The 18489-nt window shown below is 35.8% G+C and overlaps 1 protein-coding gene across 10 annotated transcripts in view; it reads right to left on the bottom strand.

The window, feature by feature from the left end:
- Positions 1-18489, bottom strand: part of ZFHX3 (zinc finger homeobox 3) — a 1367978-nt gene that overhangs the window by 794782 nt on the left and 554707 nt on the right. For all 10 annotated transcript variants that reach the window (XM_059999586.1, XM_059999596.1, XM_059999587.1 and 7 more), the window contains one exon: positions 17015-17084. The gene's annotated coding sequence lies outside the window, so the exon portion shown is untranslated. The remainder of the gene's footprint in view (positions 1-17014; positions 17085-18489) is intronic.

Raw genomic sequence — 18489 nt, 5'->3', positions numbered from 1 at the left:
GTGTGAGAGACACTCTAACTGCACACATCACCCCTTTCCCTAGGGATCTTTATTTTACATTTTCTTAAACTTACATGGATCTCTTACTGACCTAAATAAAAATAGTTTTAAAGGAATGTTTCTGGGATTTATGCAAGTTCTTATTCAAGAAGTGTGTAACTAATAAACCAGAAACACAATGAAATCCTCTGAAAATTTAGTATGGAAAAATTAGTAGGTTGTGGCATAAACACATTTTGCTTATACTGTAAAAAAATAATAGAAAAAAAGGTAACTGTTTAGAGCTTTTCAGAGTTAACTTATTATAATTTAGAAATACGTAAGCATGATGGGAGTTCAACATTTTTGTAGGCATCATAGTTTTCTAAGTATAGGTGTGAATAAAGGATGTGTGAGGCATTAGTAATGGTTTCAGAAAATAATTTCTCTTAGCTAATTTTTAACTTGAGCTCAGTGGAGGTTAAGGCCACACAAAGAAGTACTATTTATGTATTCTCCCTGATAGTGATATATTATTTTGTTTTCTCAACATAAGAGAGATTTAGTTTAGAAACTCAAATCTGATTTTTGCAGGTTTGCACCTGTAGCTTACGGTTTTCTGAGTATAGGCACGAGGGACTGGAAATAAAAAGAAAGGAATGAATCATATTATAAGAGAACTCATGTTACCAGGCAAGGCCAGGCTTAACAGAATATGGCTGTAGGTGATGGCCAATATTCACTCTCTGATCCCAAATTCTTACATGAGAAAGTCATATTAAACTCTCCAAATTACAAGGTGATATAATCACCTGTTACAGAATTAATACTTGTTAAAACCAACTAGTTACTAAACAGGTTTACAACCAGTTATTGTTAGCACTTTTGTTCCAATGCAAAGCCTTTTCCTGGATTTTTTGTTTTTGCATTTTACATATAATGTTATTTTATAATCAGTGCCACGAAATTTTCCCCCTCTCATGTGAAAATATTAAACAGCCATGACCTATGATCATGAAGTCCTCTATTATTTCTCTTTAGGTAGGTATCTTTTACCATTATAATAATGCATGCACATGTATACATATATGCAATATCAGAAAGCACTTTTGATTTTTCTCCTATACTCCCCTAGGATGATGTAGGGAACCCATGTCAAAAACCCTCACTTTAGAACAATAAAAAAATAAACCAGCCACAGCCTTCCTGAGGCTGGCCAACTCTAGCATAAGTAATTCAAGAGGCTGAGAGATGCCAGATAAATTTGATTACTATAAAAGATGGGAATATGTTTCTTTCCTTTGAGAATTCACAAAAAGGGGTCAAAAACAAAGCAATGCTGAAAGTGAACAATTTCATTTCGCCTGCAATTCAAGGTGAAAATTCAAAAGCAATTTGCAGGAACATTTTATCACAATTTTATAGACCCTCATTTCCTGCACACATCACAATCTTTAATTTCTGAAAGAGGAAAGCAAGAAAAGGGAGAGTGGGGGGCTGGGGAGGGAGAGGGTGAGGAGGCTGAGACCAATCATGAGGGGCTTTTTCTTCCTCTTCTTTAAGATATAAATGCAGATATTTATAAAGCAGTGAGAGATTTGTAAATCTTTCTTCAAAGCTGAACCTACCGCTGGGATTGTGATTTGCTAAAAGCTGCTATAGGCATACTCCAAAACTCAGCAGGGTCATCCCTCCTCTTCCAAAAGAATTTTTAAAAAAATAAAAGAAGCAAGGGTTCGGGGTTTGGGGGAGCAATTCTGATTAGTAGCATCTCAACAGACATAAGAGTTTGAGAAAACTGTTTTCATTTTACATCTTCTCCTTGAATCATATATATAGATTTTTTTTTCCGTTTCAAATACACAAAGAGAAAATTTTAAACTCAATACTTTGCTTCTCATGCTGTGGTCTCCTTGACTCTCCTTGATGCTGTTTGGAAATGGCAGGTCATTTCTCAAAGACAAGTTGCTCAGTGGTCCTTTGGAAGGTCACAATCCAAGGACAAATGCCACAGGCACCAAACCAAAGGGTACTTTGACCACTGGTACTCCCTGCCCACAGGTCTCATCTGGTGTAATGAAAGGTATGGTTCGTTAGTTAGGAGCACGAAGATCTGATTTCCAGTTTCAATCTTGCCAATAACCTCATGTGTGATCTCAGAGGAAAGCCACAAATTCTCTCTAGTGATAATAAATAAAAAGCCTACTGGCTTCCCAGGGTGGGAAGGATAGCAGAAAACAAGGGGAAATTATTTTGCTCATTTTGAATACTGATGCATCCCCAAGACCCAGAAAGTGTCTGGGACAGAAAAGGGGCTGAGGAAATATTTGTTAACAAAAGAATGAATGGAGTTTGCAAAGCATAGTCATGAAAATCAGAGTAAAACTATAATAGTGGATTCTAAGGTGAAATCAATGATGAATAGTGCTATGACCCTGTTGCCTCTAAGAGGGCACTGGACTGGCTTCAGGATGTGGCAGGCATTTTTTTCTCATTGGGGAAATTAACCTCTGCTGGCTGTAACCACCTCCCATCCCAACCTCACACCCTTACATACTTATCATTTGGACTCAAAGGACTCAAAAGGCTGCAGAGCTTAGTGGGACTGCAGAGAGCATGGCCTGTTAGGAAATGTGACATAGAGAGTTTTCATTTTTCTCTAAATAAATATGGTGTTTTCAGAGAGAACTGGATAGAAAACAATCTTTACGTTGGGAATGGAAAACAGATAAAAAAGAAAAAATATAGGAGAAAAAGAAAATCCTTTTGTAAGTCACTGCTTTCCAAACAGAACCAGGCACTGCTGCCAGGAAGGAGGGAACATAACTTTGCCAAATGGTATTGGTGACCTTCTTCTGCATATCTGACACCCTTGTTTTCTGGGGAAAAGTCTTGGGATGCCCTGGAACTGTTCAATGCTGACCTAAATTCCCATTAAGAGCAAAGAGCTAAAGTAAATGGAGGAACTAAGCTTCTAACAATTGCATCAATATCTAATACAAAAATCCAACATGGTTTAATTTTACAGTTAAAGCTCTATATACAGCACAGTCCTCTATACAGTACATAAGTTCCATGTAATGGCTACATATTTATATCCTTTCAGAAACCTAATTATTAAAATGCTAGTCCCTGATTCAGTGATTGCAACTGGTTAAAAAAAATCAATCAATCAATCAATCAGTATCCACAAATAGCCAGAGATCTATACTGAAAGTTGCACTCCCATAGGATTTGCCATCTTGGACTTCCCATCCTCAGGAATAATCATATTCATTTACATAGGAAGAGACCACCCAGCTACATACTAGGTGCTACTCATATATCAACCACAGTGAGACATGGCACATACTGTACGGAACACTCATTTGAAGGAGCTGCCACCTGGTTACATCCAGCCGAAAACAAAACAAACAAACAAAAATATGCAAATATACAGACCATATATCAAAGAGGAAATTTTAACAAAGCATTCAGATATGCCCCAAACAAAAATAATAGTAAGGAAAAGCAAAATTTTTGCCATTACAAATAATATTTTTCAGACAGATGATACAAACTATTTCCAAAGGTACTTAATTTAAAATGTAGACTGGTATAAGCTCGTGGTCAGTAGCACAATTATGGCCCATTAGGGATGGCAGGTGCCCTTCATTTATTCAATAACTATTTTGCTATTGCCTCCTGTCAGCTGAGGATACAACAGTGAGTAAGAGAAGCACGGTCCCACAGAGCTTATAGTCTAACGTAGGAGATGAATAAGTAAGTAATTAAATATAGGGTGACACGTGTTATGAAAGGGAACATAACTGGTGCTTGGGACCACTGAGGAGATGATCTCTCAGATCATGATTGTACTCCCTCACTTTTGAAAAGAGAAGCTGAGATCCAGAAACAGGGCATTAAGGTGACACAGAGAGATTGTTCTAGTAAAGTGAAGGATTTGGAAGTGGGAATGTGACCCAGCAAAAAGGATAAATTTCAGAAAATCTATTTACTAAGAGGAGCCACCCTAAATCCATTCTATTTATTTATTTTTTTATACATCTTTTTTGCAGTATAATTGCTTCACAATGCTGTGTTAGTTTCTGTTGTACAACAAAGTGAATCAGCCGTATGCATACATATATCCTCATATTCCCTCCCTCTTGAGCCTCCCTCCCACCCTCCCTACCCCACCCCTCTAGGTCTTCGCAAAGCACTGACCTGATCTCCCTGTGCTATGCTGCTGCTATCCCCTAGCTATCTATTTTACATTTGGTAGTGTATATATGTTGATACTACTCTCCCGCTTTGCCCCAGCTTCCCCCTCTTGCCCCCGTGTCCTCAAGTCCATTCTCTGTGTCTACATCTTTATTTCTGCCCTGCTACTAGGTTCATCAGTACCATTTATTTTTTTGATTCCATATATATGCATTAGCATACAGTATTTGTTTTTCTCTTTCTGACTTACTTCACGCTGTAGGACAGACTCTAGGTCCATCCACCTCACTACAAAAAACTCAATTTCGTTTCTTTCTATGGCTAGGTAATATTCCATTGTATATATGTGCCACATCTTCTTTATCCATTCATCTGTCGATGGACACTTAGGTTGCTTCCATGTCCTGGCTATTGTAAATAGTGCTGCAATGAATATTGTGGTACATGTCTCTCTTTGAATTATGGTTTTCTCAGGGTATATGCCCAGTAGTGGGATTGCTGGGTCATATGGTAGTTCTATTTTTAGTTTTTTAAGGAACTTCCACACTATACAAATAACATGTTAAACCATAGACAAATAGAGGGATGGTTTGGTATAGCTGAAGAACAAATGATTTTTTACTGTACCACATAGCAAGTTTTGTGATTTTTCTTCAATAACCTTTAAGCAGCCTGAGTGGAAGTTTGGAGACAGTGGACTAGGGAGTTTATTCATATCTGGAAAAGTGTATGTGCAGATTGGTTTAAAGGGTTCAAATCTCCACATCTTATAAGGTCTGTAGATCTGTTACTCACACAGCAAAGAAGTTACATGGGATTCCATCATGTCATAAACATGTCTCAAAAGAGTCACCTATTCATATATGAAATAGCCAGTCCTTCTAAAGTAGTTCCTCTTTATTTACATATAAAATGCTTGTGTTTCAAAGGGAGCTACAATCATCAATTTTAGGTCTTTGAGCATCTCCACCAAAATCCTAAGGGAGTTTTAAACATTTCTTCAAAGGATGATGGAAGTTTATAAACAAAACCTTTTAAGATGGAGAAGATGCTACAGTGTGAAATATTGAGAATTGTACCACAGGGTACCAATGCAAGGTCATAATGTCAGATCTGTGAACATCAGATGGCTGGCCACTTCTTTTTTTAAGTAAGGCTTATTGAAGCATAATTAACATGAATAAAATCCACCCACTTTAGTATACAGTTTTATGAGTTTTGCCAAATGCATAGTCAGGTAACCACCACTAATCCCAGGATACTGAAAAGTTCCATCACTCCCCCAGAACACCCTTATACATTTAGTCAATGCTTCCCCTAAGCCCCAGTCCTTGGCAATCACCAATCTGCTATCTTTCCCTAAAGTTTCACCTTTTTCAGAATGCAATGCAAATGGAATCAGTAGCATGGAGATTTTTGAATCTGACTTCTTTCACTTAGCATAATGCATTTGAGATTTATCCATGCTGTTCATTCCTTTTTATTGCTGATTAGTATTCCTTCATATGGATATACCACTGCTTAGCTGAAGGACATCTGTACTGTTTCCAACTTTGGGTGATTATGAATGAAGCAACTGTAAACTTTCACAGACAAGTTTTGATGTGACTGTAAGTTTTTATTTCTCTTGGGCAAATCCCTAGGAGTAGGTTTTCTGGGTCATATGGTACATGTATATTTAACTTTATAAAAAGCTGCTAGAGTACCTTCCAAAGTGGCTAGACTAGTTTGCACTCATCCAGCCTGTATGACAGTTTGGTCCCTTATTTAACATAAGGAGCTAAAGAACTGCTAAGCAAGATGAGTTAAAGGTATTTAAGAAAATACTGGGCCCTGATATTTGGACCTATAAGAATATTCTTTAATTATATCAATAGGAAGGATACTAACTGGTAAAAGAAAGATTAGGACTAAATTTAGTTCCACATAATATGGACTGAACCAACACTTAATCTCATCAATGATTCTTTAGATGAGAATCTATTTTAGAAGTCACGAAAGCTATTACACTCAAGTTGTGTTGCTATTGAATGGTAGCATTGCCTTAGCCAGCACTACTCATTACCTCCTCTCCCACTCACTTTCACTTCCCTTGTTCAAATCTCAGGTTGCCAGAAGAGTCGTTCAAATTACCACCATCTCTTAAAACATTCTGGTCAATAATTACCAATCCCTTCTCTGAATTTCTACAGCCCTTATAAGTTCTCATAATTTATAACTTCATTATATATCCCATGGTTTGTGTTGATTAGTAGCATGTATGTTATTTTTCTTCCTTGAGAATCATGAGCTTCCTATATTAGGGCTGCCAACGGAGATTAATTCATCAAAGTTAGATATACCCTCTAAGCCAGTATAGGTCTATGTATGCCAGACTATTCTGTGGTGCAAGTATCCATCATGTTCAAGGTCAAATGTACTAGCTACTATAAATAGCCAGGAAGACAAAGAAATGTACAACTCCAGAGTTAATTCACATCCACCTGGGTAGTCCATGCACATAAGTCAAGATGCTTATGTTTAAATTTTCCAATGTGGATGTGACTACTAAATTCAACTGGAGAAACCTCCACTTGACCTCCAGATAACCATCTAAAGGGAATTAGAAGATGCCACAACACATTGCCTGCTGGTCCTCCGACCAACAAAGAAGCTCCGGGAAAGGTCGCCCGTTTTAACAAGAGGTATCCATCCAAAGAAGCCAACTACTTAAAGAGGGTTATGGGAGACTAATAGGGAGAAATAATTCCATGGATTGACAGTCATGCAAAAATGTTCATGTGAAGACCTGAATGCTAAGAAATTAAAGAACATTGCCCACACATTTTGTCTGCTTTTCATCTTTACTAGGCCCAGAAAAAGACATATATTAACTACTTTCACTTTAGTTTCAACTGAGCTTGCTTCCTCAGATGCCAACTCAGTGCTACTGAGACCCTGGAAGCATTATTGGGAAATGCCATAGCCGAACCCCAAACAGCTTTGCTGGAGTCTTTTTTTAAATCTCAGAAAATCACCTTTTATACCTTTATTTAAAACTGTGATCTTGAGCTAAGCTGTTGTACTTGACTGTGTCCCTTTAACCTAGGGAACTTGCTGCCAAAAAATGTTATTGAGGCCAACAGCTTAATAAGTTTTATAGAAGATTAAATATTTATATGAATAAAAATAGCACCTCCAGCAACACCAGGAAGGATAAAATTACAAGGGCTATGAAATCTTCATGCTTCAGGGCATAAATCGCTTACCAGCTGGACGAGGCGGTTTTCCTCACGAACAACTCTGCACTGCTAAATATCTCTGCCTGAGAAGCATCGCAACACTGACTACTTTTTGGACCAAAGAGTAAACCAGAAGGACCATTAAACTGTTGGTATGCACCCAGCTCAAGGTTACAGGATTTAGGAAGTGGACATGATGCCATACCAATATAAAATACGAAAACAATGATGCGAGAGGCCAAAAGTCCCTTCAAACTGAATGGGTATAAGATGGAATAAAATTATGAAAGGTGAAAGGACTCAAGAAGGGAAAGATTTCCTTATTTTGATGGCCATTATAGAATCGCTACAGTAAAGAATTTAGGACCCCGGGTCTTAAAACAAGTTAAGAAAAAGGTGGAAAGCAGGTAATCAGTAACTGCTTAGGCTAAATCTTTTCTTTCTTTAATATTCTCCCCAGTGTAGAAAGAGAACATGAAGATTATCAATAAGACTTTATTCTTCTAAAATTGATAGAGCCAAGGCCAACATTTGACTAGACAGGAAAACAACAGGGGAAATGAAATAAGGAGAAAAGTGAGGAGAGTAACAAAATATGTGCACCAAAGTTTAGATGCCAGATTTTACTTCCCCCAGGACCAACTATACAATGGCATGGGAGGCGGGACTAGCATTTACTGAAGAAAAAGAGTAGTCAATATTTTAATGAGGAAGTCTTAGAAAGCAATTGCATGAAACACACTCCGATGTCACAGGGGAGCTGTTTAAGTTAAGCCAACTAGTTCCAAATTACTACTTTTCTCAGCTTTCCTTTAAGGGAAGTTTAGACTTACTTAAAAAAAAAATACAACTGTGGCATTTAGTCTTAAATATCATAAAATAGCTGTAATATTCACCTCTATAAATACTTGCATTAACCTATATACAGCTCTCTTATTATATATATAGAAAAAGAATGTGTGACATGCCATTCTTCAGTTAAATGGCCCATTTAACAATGTCTTCCTTCTGCTTTTTTCAAAGACAGAAATACTAGGTGAATAAAATTGATACTATCCAAGAATGGGGGACAGATTTGGGTGGGTGGGGGAATGCATGGTAGGGAATATGGGTAATCAAAGCAAATGAAAAGTGATAATAGTTTAAGGACAGAATCATGTACATAAGACAGGTTTGGGTGGCAAACAAAATCTATTAGGAAAACACTACCATATAATTTCTATTGTGGCACTCCTAGGAGGAGATCCATCTAAGAATCTAATTTTATCAAGAGCTAGGAAAAGAGAAAGGAACAAGGACATCCTGGAAATAGGGTGAATGTGGTAAACCTAGGAGATAAATAAGAGACCTAAAATATCACCAGTATCTCAGAAATTAATATTCATGCTTAAATGAAATCAAATGATTCTAAGTGTATAAGACTTCTATTTCAACATTTCTGAACTTCAGGGTATCCAATAGGACTATTTACTTCAACAACACATATTAAAACAGTATTTCCAATATTCTCATGAGTGCAATCATTAACATTTTATGTCTGACAAATATTTAAGTATTTTATGCTCTTAAATTGGCCAAATTTTACCTACTTTTCAAAACTCAGTACCAATATCAAATCATAAAGATAAGAGCAGAAATTAGTAAAATAGAAAAGAAACATTATTGAAAATGATCAACAAAGCCATAAGTTATTATTTTTGAAAAGAATTATAAAATTGATAAACACATGATAAGATAGAATAATTTAAAAAGGGAGAAGGTACAAATGATCAATACTAAGATTCTATGGACATTAAAATGAACCTAAGAAAGATCTTATAATTATTTACACTTCACATTTTTATACATTTATATTTATATACTTTCATGAAGTATGTGTATATCCAAAAGAAATTGTTACACATAAAAATGAGAAGAAATATACCCAAATATTCAAAGCGACATTATGTTTATTAGACAAAAACATTGTTTTTAATTTAATTAAGAGATTTTTAAAAACATGATGCATTTCCACAAAAGGCCTACTGTACAGCAACGGAAATGAATAAAATACATTTACATGGAGCAACGTAAATGAATCTTGGAAACACAATATTGGGTGAAAATCTGTCACTGGCATCAGTCTATATTCTGTGTGATAACAATTTTTATAACGTTCCCAAATTTTAAAAATCTAAGCAATATATTGTTCAATTCAACATACATATTAAATAAAACTGTTTTTTGAAAGGCAAGGGAGTAGAGACCCCAATATTTAGAATAGTGGTTATTTCTTGGTGGGAGGATGTAGGATAAGACTAGGGAAAGTCCAAGAGGGAGATGCCATGGCCCTGCTTATGTTCCTCTTCTTAACCTGAGTCCTAAGTTTATTGGCATTCATTTCATTACTATACTTTATAACATACATATATTATATATTTCATTTTGTATGTATAAAATATTATTAATGAAAGTGGTTGCAAAAAATCACAAAACCTGCACATAAACAGAGCAGACAGGAAAAGAGTTCATATTCCCCCTACTGTCAAAAATGACCCCTCCCACTCCCATTGCAGCAAGTAAGAAACACCTCAGCGCCTGCAGACCTAGGAGATCAGAAGACTAGCAGCTGTCTCTACACCAGGCAAGAGTTGCTTGATGAGGAGCCAGAATATTTTCCCACAAAAATCTATCCACTAACCCACCTGCCATCTAACCACAGACACTACAGAAAGGAAGAAAAAAAGAGAATGGGGGAGGGGGAGCAGTGTAACAACTCCCTGGGAAATACCATCCTCAAAACTGAAGTACTGGGACTCCCCTGGTGGTGCAGTGGTTAAAAATCCATCTGCCAGTGCAGGGGACACGAGTTCGAGCCCTGGTCCGGGAAGATCCCACATGCTGTGGAGCAACTAAGACTGTTCACCACAACTACTGAGCCTGTGCTCTAGAGCTCCCAAGCCACAATTACTGAGCCTGCATACCACAACTACTGAAGCCCGTGCGCCTAGAGCCCATGCTCTACAACAAGAGAAGCCACCGCAATGAGAAGCCCATGCATCACAACAATGAGTAGCCCCCGCTCGCTGCAACTAGAGAAAGCCAGCATGCAGCAACAAAGACCCAGCACAGCCAAAAATGAACAAATAAATAAATTAAAAAAGAAAAAAACCTGAAGTTTGGGCAGAAGAGGGAGAACAGGAGTGCATGCCAGGAATTTGAGTTTATGTATTCCATTTGAACAGAGATCTAGGCTTTCACGGATTAGCTCTCTAAATGATACTCCCTAAAAACTGGGAATTGGACTAGGAGGTATGTACATTACTACATCTTCCATATGTAGATCCAAGAAGGAAATCTGACCACCACACAAGAAGACAGACATAAGAGCAAATCCCCAAGTCTGTTGACAAATACCAAACAGAGCATCTACAATAAGACTAATGCAGAGAGAGAATTAAAAACATCCCACAAACTCAGAGAAAGATCATTGCCTCTGAAAAATACGATACTTGAGGAAATAGACCTCATTGTGGAAGGTACAGAAAACTATAAGGAAAAATATGAAACAGTAACAGAATAAAAAAAGATGAATTCAGTAAGAAGAGACTATATGTAACCAAAAATGCATTGACAGAATGCGAATCTACATTAAAGGCAGTAAATACAAGAATGTTAGTGCAGAAAGAGCACAGTGTAACGTTTCAGAGGGACAACAAATCAAACACACAGTCTAAGGTTAGATTAAGTACCAATTTAATTGGCCAAAAGAGCAATAGAGTCAGGAATAGATAGATATGTTTCAGCATGAATACCTTTTGTTTCCAGAGTCCCTAATAGGAGTACAGTGAATTGTAAAGATGGCCTAAAATACGCCCACTCCCTGCATCCAGGCCATTGCAATATGACATGAAAGTTCTTCTAATTAAGAACTAGAGTTCATTTCTCTACCCCTTGAATTTGAACTAGTCGTGACTTTCTTTGGTCAATGGAATCTTAGCAAAGTATGCCATCAGAGGCTTGAAAAGTGCTTATGCATTGGGGTTTTCCCATGCTTGCTGCTTTAGGAACTCTCATACTTGTGGCTCTAACACCAGACACATGTGTGAGGCCATCATGATCACCTGCAATTGACCCACCAGCTGACTACAGTGACATGAGTGTGCATGTGTGAGACTTACAGAACTGCCCAGCTGAGCCTAGCCCAAAGAGAAGCACAAGCTAATAAACGACCCTGTTTTAAGCCACTAAATTTGGAGGTGGTTTGTTATGCAGCAAAGGCTGACACAGAAGTAGTCAGTTGTCAGTGATATGCACTGGCCAAGAAGGAGCCTTTGGATCTGAGTTCAGTCTTAGCTTACCTCCTCTTCCTTACTCTTGGATTTAATTATCAATTGGGAAGAACTTGAACTAGTTATGCGTTAATAGGGAATGTTTCAGACTTATGAGACTTTGCTGATCATCAAGCTAAAGACAGTTCCATTAAAGCCATATCTTCATAAGAAGGCAGGGGAAGGAAACAAGGGAAGTAAAGTCAATGCTCAAGTAACCTTGAAGTAGAACCTTCAGCTTTATGGTTTCCTGGAAAGTCTATTTCACAAAACATCCCTAAAAGCAGAGGAAAAAATAAGATTAAAATTATCAGAGAGGAAAATGTACAATGAACGTCAGAGATGGGGGCTTATCATTCATTCATTTACCGATCCATTAAATATATATTTATTTATTTATTTATTTATTTATTTATATGTTACACATATACATACACAGAATGTCTAGAATGTGCCAGGCTCTGGACCTATACACCTAGGTACAGAACAGTGAACAAAACTGCTATGGCTCCTGCCTTCATAGAACTTACTGTTTCAACATCTAGATTACTGGGGTTCTTGAGAAGATCATCATACATGTGACAAACCTAATAATTTAAGCTATAATTGATGAAAATGCTCATCCACTGAAAAAATTCCAGTGGATAAAGATGAAAAGGTCGATTATTATCAAGGCAAACCCATACTTGGATGCATCCTGTCAAAATTTTTGAGTTACAAGAATAAAGTCTCACAAACATCCAGGCATAGAAAAACAACAAGAGACACACACACCAATGATTCATACATATATAAAAAAAAAAAAATCAGCCTTGCTTCAGACTTTTCCTTTGATGTGGAAATCAATATAACAAAATTACAGAAAGTTGAAAGGAAATGGTGCAACTCAAGAAATGTACACCTAAACAAAGAATTAAAACATATCCTCACAAATCTATGATTTCAGAAAACATACCAACCATGCATCCTTCTTGAAAGATTATCTAAAGCCATACTGAAACTCACTGAAGGATTAATAAAAATTAGGAGCTCAAAAAGAAGAAAGAAGGTATAATGATCTACCACTATTTAGGAATAGTGAAACCAGTTAAATATAGAAATAACAAAAGAATTATAGCACATCTATTTTAAAAGCTAAATATAAATTTTAAAATATTGCTCTTGAAGAATAAGGCATATGCTGTAAGAATAATGATTTTTTTAAAATAACACTTCTTCTAAAACCTGAGATTGTAGAAACAAAGTCCAAAATACAGGGCTGTGAAAGAGCAGTGGTATGCCTGTTGGAATGGGAAGGGTGGTAAATTCTTCCATTTAACTAGAAGATGTAAAAATGTTATTTGCCCTTAAATTTCACAGAGATATATAAATTAAAGGAAGCTTTGGAGAAACTTAAATGAAAATAGAATTTAATAGCAAACATATACTCTATTCCACATTAACAAAGAATGGTATAGTCTATGTGCTCAAAGAAAGAGAAGAATGGGGAAAAAATCACTCAAAGAATTGAAAAGAAAACATAATGAAAGAAGTGAAGTTAATACATTATTTATAACAATATTTGTAAATGCCTTAACCTTCTCTGTGAGAAGACAAAAAGTAGAAACCTGAGCCACAAAGTAAAATCCAATTACATACTTATTACAAGAGATAAACCTAAGACAAATGAGTACAAAAAGGATGAGTAAAAAAATTGACAAAGAGCTGTTAAAGAGGTACACATTTTAAGAAAACAGAGGTTTTAATATTAATATTAGATAAAGAAAATTCAAGGCAAAACACATTAGATGTTCAGTGAGATTTTATATTAAGGCAGTAAAATTCAACACAAATATACAATGTTTATGTGTCAAATAATACTGCTCTGTCAGAATGCAAACATCTCTATAAATAAGAGTTAAAGAATAACAAGTTAATAAAGGATTTTAACATCCCTCACAACTGCTCAAAGAAGATCAAAGAAGACAAAAAATGAACTCTGATGTAGAAGAGCTTGATAATATAATTAGTAAGATTAAATTCTCTGCTCTAGATAAAATAACTTTCATCTCCAGTCTCCATGGACTCCTTCCCAAAGATAATCATACATACTATTCTATAAGGACAATGTCAATAAAATTCAAGTAAAAGTCATAGCAGGTGTATTTCAGAGACAAATAAAACTAGAAATTAATAATAACAGATAAAATCTTAAAATTCAACCACTTTAAAATTAAAAATTACTCTTTTGAAAGAATTTTGGATCATAAAAGATATAAAAATACTTCAGGTTATCAAACAACGAATGAAATTGGTTTTTACTAAATTATTTATTAAATTTAAATACACTTAAATTATTTTAAAAAATGAATGAATACAACATATCAAAAGTCATATGATAGAGCTAAAATGAAAACCATGGGAAAATTAATAGTTTTAAATATTTTGAATAGTAAACATGAATTGAACATGCAACTTAAGAAGCTAGTAATAAAATAGAAAAACTGTGGAAATAGTAAGTAAACTCAATAGCTGGTTCTTCAAACCAACTCTGGCAAAGCTAATAAGAAAATGATATCTCATATAAAGAATGAGAAAAGTGATTTAATAATAGATTGATAGGATTATTTTTAAAAATTATAACATAATCTTTTATATGCATCTATAATAACAAATTTAACCTCCAGATGAATTGATATTTCAGTAGGAAAATATAAATTACCAAAGTTGATTCAATAAGAGAAAGAAAACAACCGAAACTTAAAATAACCTTGAGAGGAAATTAGAGGTTTCAAAGAACTTATCCCCCCAAATAAGACAGATGAAGACATTAATTCTATTACATCTAAAGAAGAGTGGGGGTTACCTCCATGCTATTTAAACTCCTGCAGAGCATGGTGTGGGTGGGGAGGAGGGCTAGGGAGATGGAACCTTTTTTATTAATATTATGAAACCCTCATTCAAAAAATTAACAAAAATGGCACAAAAAGAGAACTTTATAGATATAACTTAAGCATTATATGCAGAAACCCTAAATAAAATTTCATCGTGACCTAATTAGGGATGCTTATTTCTGGTATCCTAGAGTGAATCCATGTTAGAAAATCTACCAATAACTGTAGACACACAGTATCTTCTCCAGTGGAATGTCTCGGTATTACAGAGATGCCATTTCTACTCCAATCACTTATAAATATAACCTGATCGTCATCAAACTCCAACATGAACAACAAGTACAATAGCCAAGAACATTTTGAAAGGGAAGAGCAGAGGTATATATACCTCATATATATATACGAATATATACCAAAATTGATGAAATCTCATAAACACTGTAGTACCTATATAGACGATTGTTTGTATTAACAAAATTAGAAACAACCTAAATATCCACTGTTCAATAAGAATGGGTAACACTTCCTTGTGCTACACTCATGTAACTAAATAGTATGCAGTGATGAAGTTACACTGCAGAAGAGCATAGAAAGATATTCAAGCCTTATTGGTAATGGGGGAAAATATTCACAAATAAGACAACATAATTTTTTTAAAGAATGCAATCTAATCCAGGGGATAAAAGCCTTAAAAGATAATAGTAAATGTAAACAAAGGATATTTTTCCATAATGAGATTAAATGATAACTAATTTTACTATGTGGACCCTTTGATATTTCACAGATTTTTCAAAACAAGTATACTGCTCTGATTTTCATAAAATATTAGTTTTTAAAGGTCAAATCCTCTCAAATCTAGTATTTTATTAATTTAAATATACTTATACATGACTGAAATTCATTTGAAATATATATAAAGGAAATTGGTGCTCTGTGCCAATGGTAAGCATCTGGATACGACTCACCAAAAAAATGACTATATGTCTGAAGGAAATATTAAAACAAACAGCCCAGCACTGCAGTGACTGCATAGAACTGTATATATTTGCTCTGTGCACTGGACAGGAATTTTTCATTTCATACATCATTTACAACCTGCTGCAGTGATTCTGCAAAATCAGTCCATACCATTAGCACACACAAAGAGAAACACCCAATGTTCTCACTGTTGGAAAATTCAAGTGTTTTGGGCTCCAATGTGCACAAATGTCTGTATTCCATCTAAGCAGATGTTGCTCTAATAACCAGGATGAGGACATCAGATGACCAGGTAGGGATCAAATATCCACGGTCAAACACATTGACTTTTTAAAATCTATAGTCCAAGCTTGGCTTATGCTTATAGATATACTTAATTTTTAAAACTATTGAAATAAATGAAAACAAAAGGTGAAAGTCATAAGCAAATTCCTCCAGAGGGGTGTATTTTTTTAATGGGAACTAGTTCTGATTTCTAAAATATTTTATCAAGGCATTTGATACCAACCATCTGGTTTACTCAACACTTCATCAAATGAATACCTGATGTACTCACCTAAGTCCCTGCTCTTCCTTAACAGTGTCTCTATTTTCCAATCACAGGATGGAGGAGTATATTTCCAAAGCAATACAAAATCTTGCCTTGTATACTTCAGGTCAGAGAGAGAGAGGTTTTGCTAGAAAATGAAATGCTCCCAGGGTCAGAAGCATTGTGGCATAGGAATGGCAAATGTCAACTTGCTTCTGCTTCCAACATGCCTTGACACTGAAACTCTCTTTCTTTCCCCTTCTTTTTCCCTATTTAAGAAAATCCAAACCATAATTTTTCTGGTGAGTGCATTTGCCATGTCCTCAAGTCTAGCTACAGCCATGGAAATGAATTCCAAACAACATCCTATTTCACTACTCTATGGATTTTCATCATTGTGCTTCATTCATTTCTAAAACAATGCGGGATCCACAGTTACACCCATTCTCAAAAAGGAATGCATCTATGAGCCATACACATGACATTCACCAAGACCAGCCGTAACTAACCATGGAAATTGCCAAAGCTCACAACTTAAAATGACAAGACCTTCCTTAGAAATTGCCAATTGTCCCTACCTACATACCAATAGAATCTTCAGCAACTGGATTCATTTTCTCAGGACCAAAAGTTACGTAGTTGGTGAGTAAATCGTAGTGTGCATAGGGCATAAAGACACTCATAGCAAAAGTCAAATTCATGCAGGAAAATCAGAAATAAAATGTATAAGAGTTTGGGAACTAAAGCCATTAAAATTTAAGTTACTCAATTTTATGTCACACATATTCCAAATCATCATGTCTAAGAAATCAAACAGGAGAACACCCTCCCAGCTGAAATCAACCTTCAACTACTTTGAATAAAACAAAGCACTCTGAAAAAAGATTCCATGGGCATCCCAATTGGGATGTGTGTACATACCAAGGGAAGAGTCCTTCTTTGATGTATTCTTTTGTTCACAGAAGAATTCAAGAAATCCAGAAGTCTGTAACTATAAAAAAAAAGAAAGTTTGCTTTAAGGAAAAGATCTAGAAAGTAGCAATTTAAATGATCAAGGAGAATTGAGAGTTTTAATATGTATGTTTGGATGAAAATGAGGTATTCTGAGTAGGAAGCTGATTAAAATCTGTAAACTATGGAGGTCATGGCCAAAATGAACATTGACTGCTTCATCACATCACAGAATGGAAGTACTGTTTCCAAAGGAAAAGAAAGCCTGTGAAGTATTATTCATCACCCTTCCCTCCCAAAAAAGAGGTAGAAGGTAATAATAGAAATTCATTTCACATTAAATAGTAAATTATTAATGATGGATACATTTTAATTTATTAGTAGTTTAAGCACTTATTTAGGAAAAGATTTTCTCACAGGTCTCCATCTGGTAAAAGTGCAAAGTAAATGACAGCAAATTTCTTCTGCAAAAATAATTAGAGATGATTTCTAAGTTGAGGATGGAACTCAGTGGTAGAAGTATATTATGTAAATTGACCTAATCATAATACAAATATTTAATGTACAAACAGCCAATCTAAAACTGTATCCTGGAACTTCCCTGGAGGCCAGTGGTTAAGAATCTGCCTGCCAATGCAGGGGACACGGGTTCTATCCCTGGTCCGGAAGATCCCACATGCCGTGGAGCAACTATGCCCATGCGCCACAACTACTGAGCCTGTGTTCTAGAGCCTGTGAGCCACAACTACTGAGCCCATGTGGCTGAAGCCCGAACACCCAGAGCCCGTGATCCACAACAAGAGAAGCCACCGCAATGAGAAGCCCGCACACCACAATGAGAAGCCCGCACACCGCAATGAAGTGTAGCCCCCACTCGCCGCAACTAGAGGAAGCCCGCGCACAGCAATGAAGACCCAACACAGCCAAAAATAAAAATTAATTAATTAATTTTTTAAAATAAAAATGTATCCTTTTTTGCAAAAGACCTGAATTTAAGTGAACTTTAACCTCATTTGTGTTTCTGTGTGGGGCAAAATACCTTAGATACTGTGTGGAAACTATCATGGTTCATATATTGTCACCAGCATCATGTAAAAAGGATGACATAAGTAAAATATATGTATGCAAAGACTGAGTGCCAAGGAAGAATAAAAAGTCCAGAAATCCAGCAAGAATAGCAGAAGCAGAAAGTTACTACAAAGGTTCTGGTTATTCTACACGTTAGACCAGAAGTACACTATCGTTTGGTGGATTTCTGGTTTTACGGGAGAGAGTAACCTATTGTTTATTATTTACTTTTAAGTAGAGAAATGAAAGTTGAGATGGTCAAACCTGGTAGAAAATGGTTGTATAAATATATTGCCATTATTCCCAGACTAAAATGGATATGTAAATTAGGAGGGCATGGGAGGGGGAAGCATTTTAGTTGGACACAGTTGTTTCAG

Source organism: Delphinus delphis, chromosome 20 (genome assembly GCF_949987515.2).
Source record: "Delphinus delphis chromosome 20, mDelDel1.2, whole genome shotgun sequence".
NCBI classification, from domain to species: Eukaryota; Metazoa; Chordata; class Mammalia; order Artiodactyla; family Delphinidae; genus Delphinus; species Delphinus delphis.
This window is presented reverse-complemented; position numbering and strand designations above follow the sequence as displayed.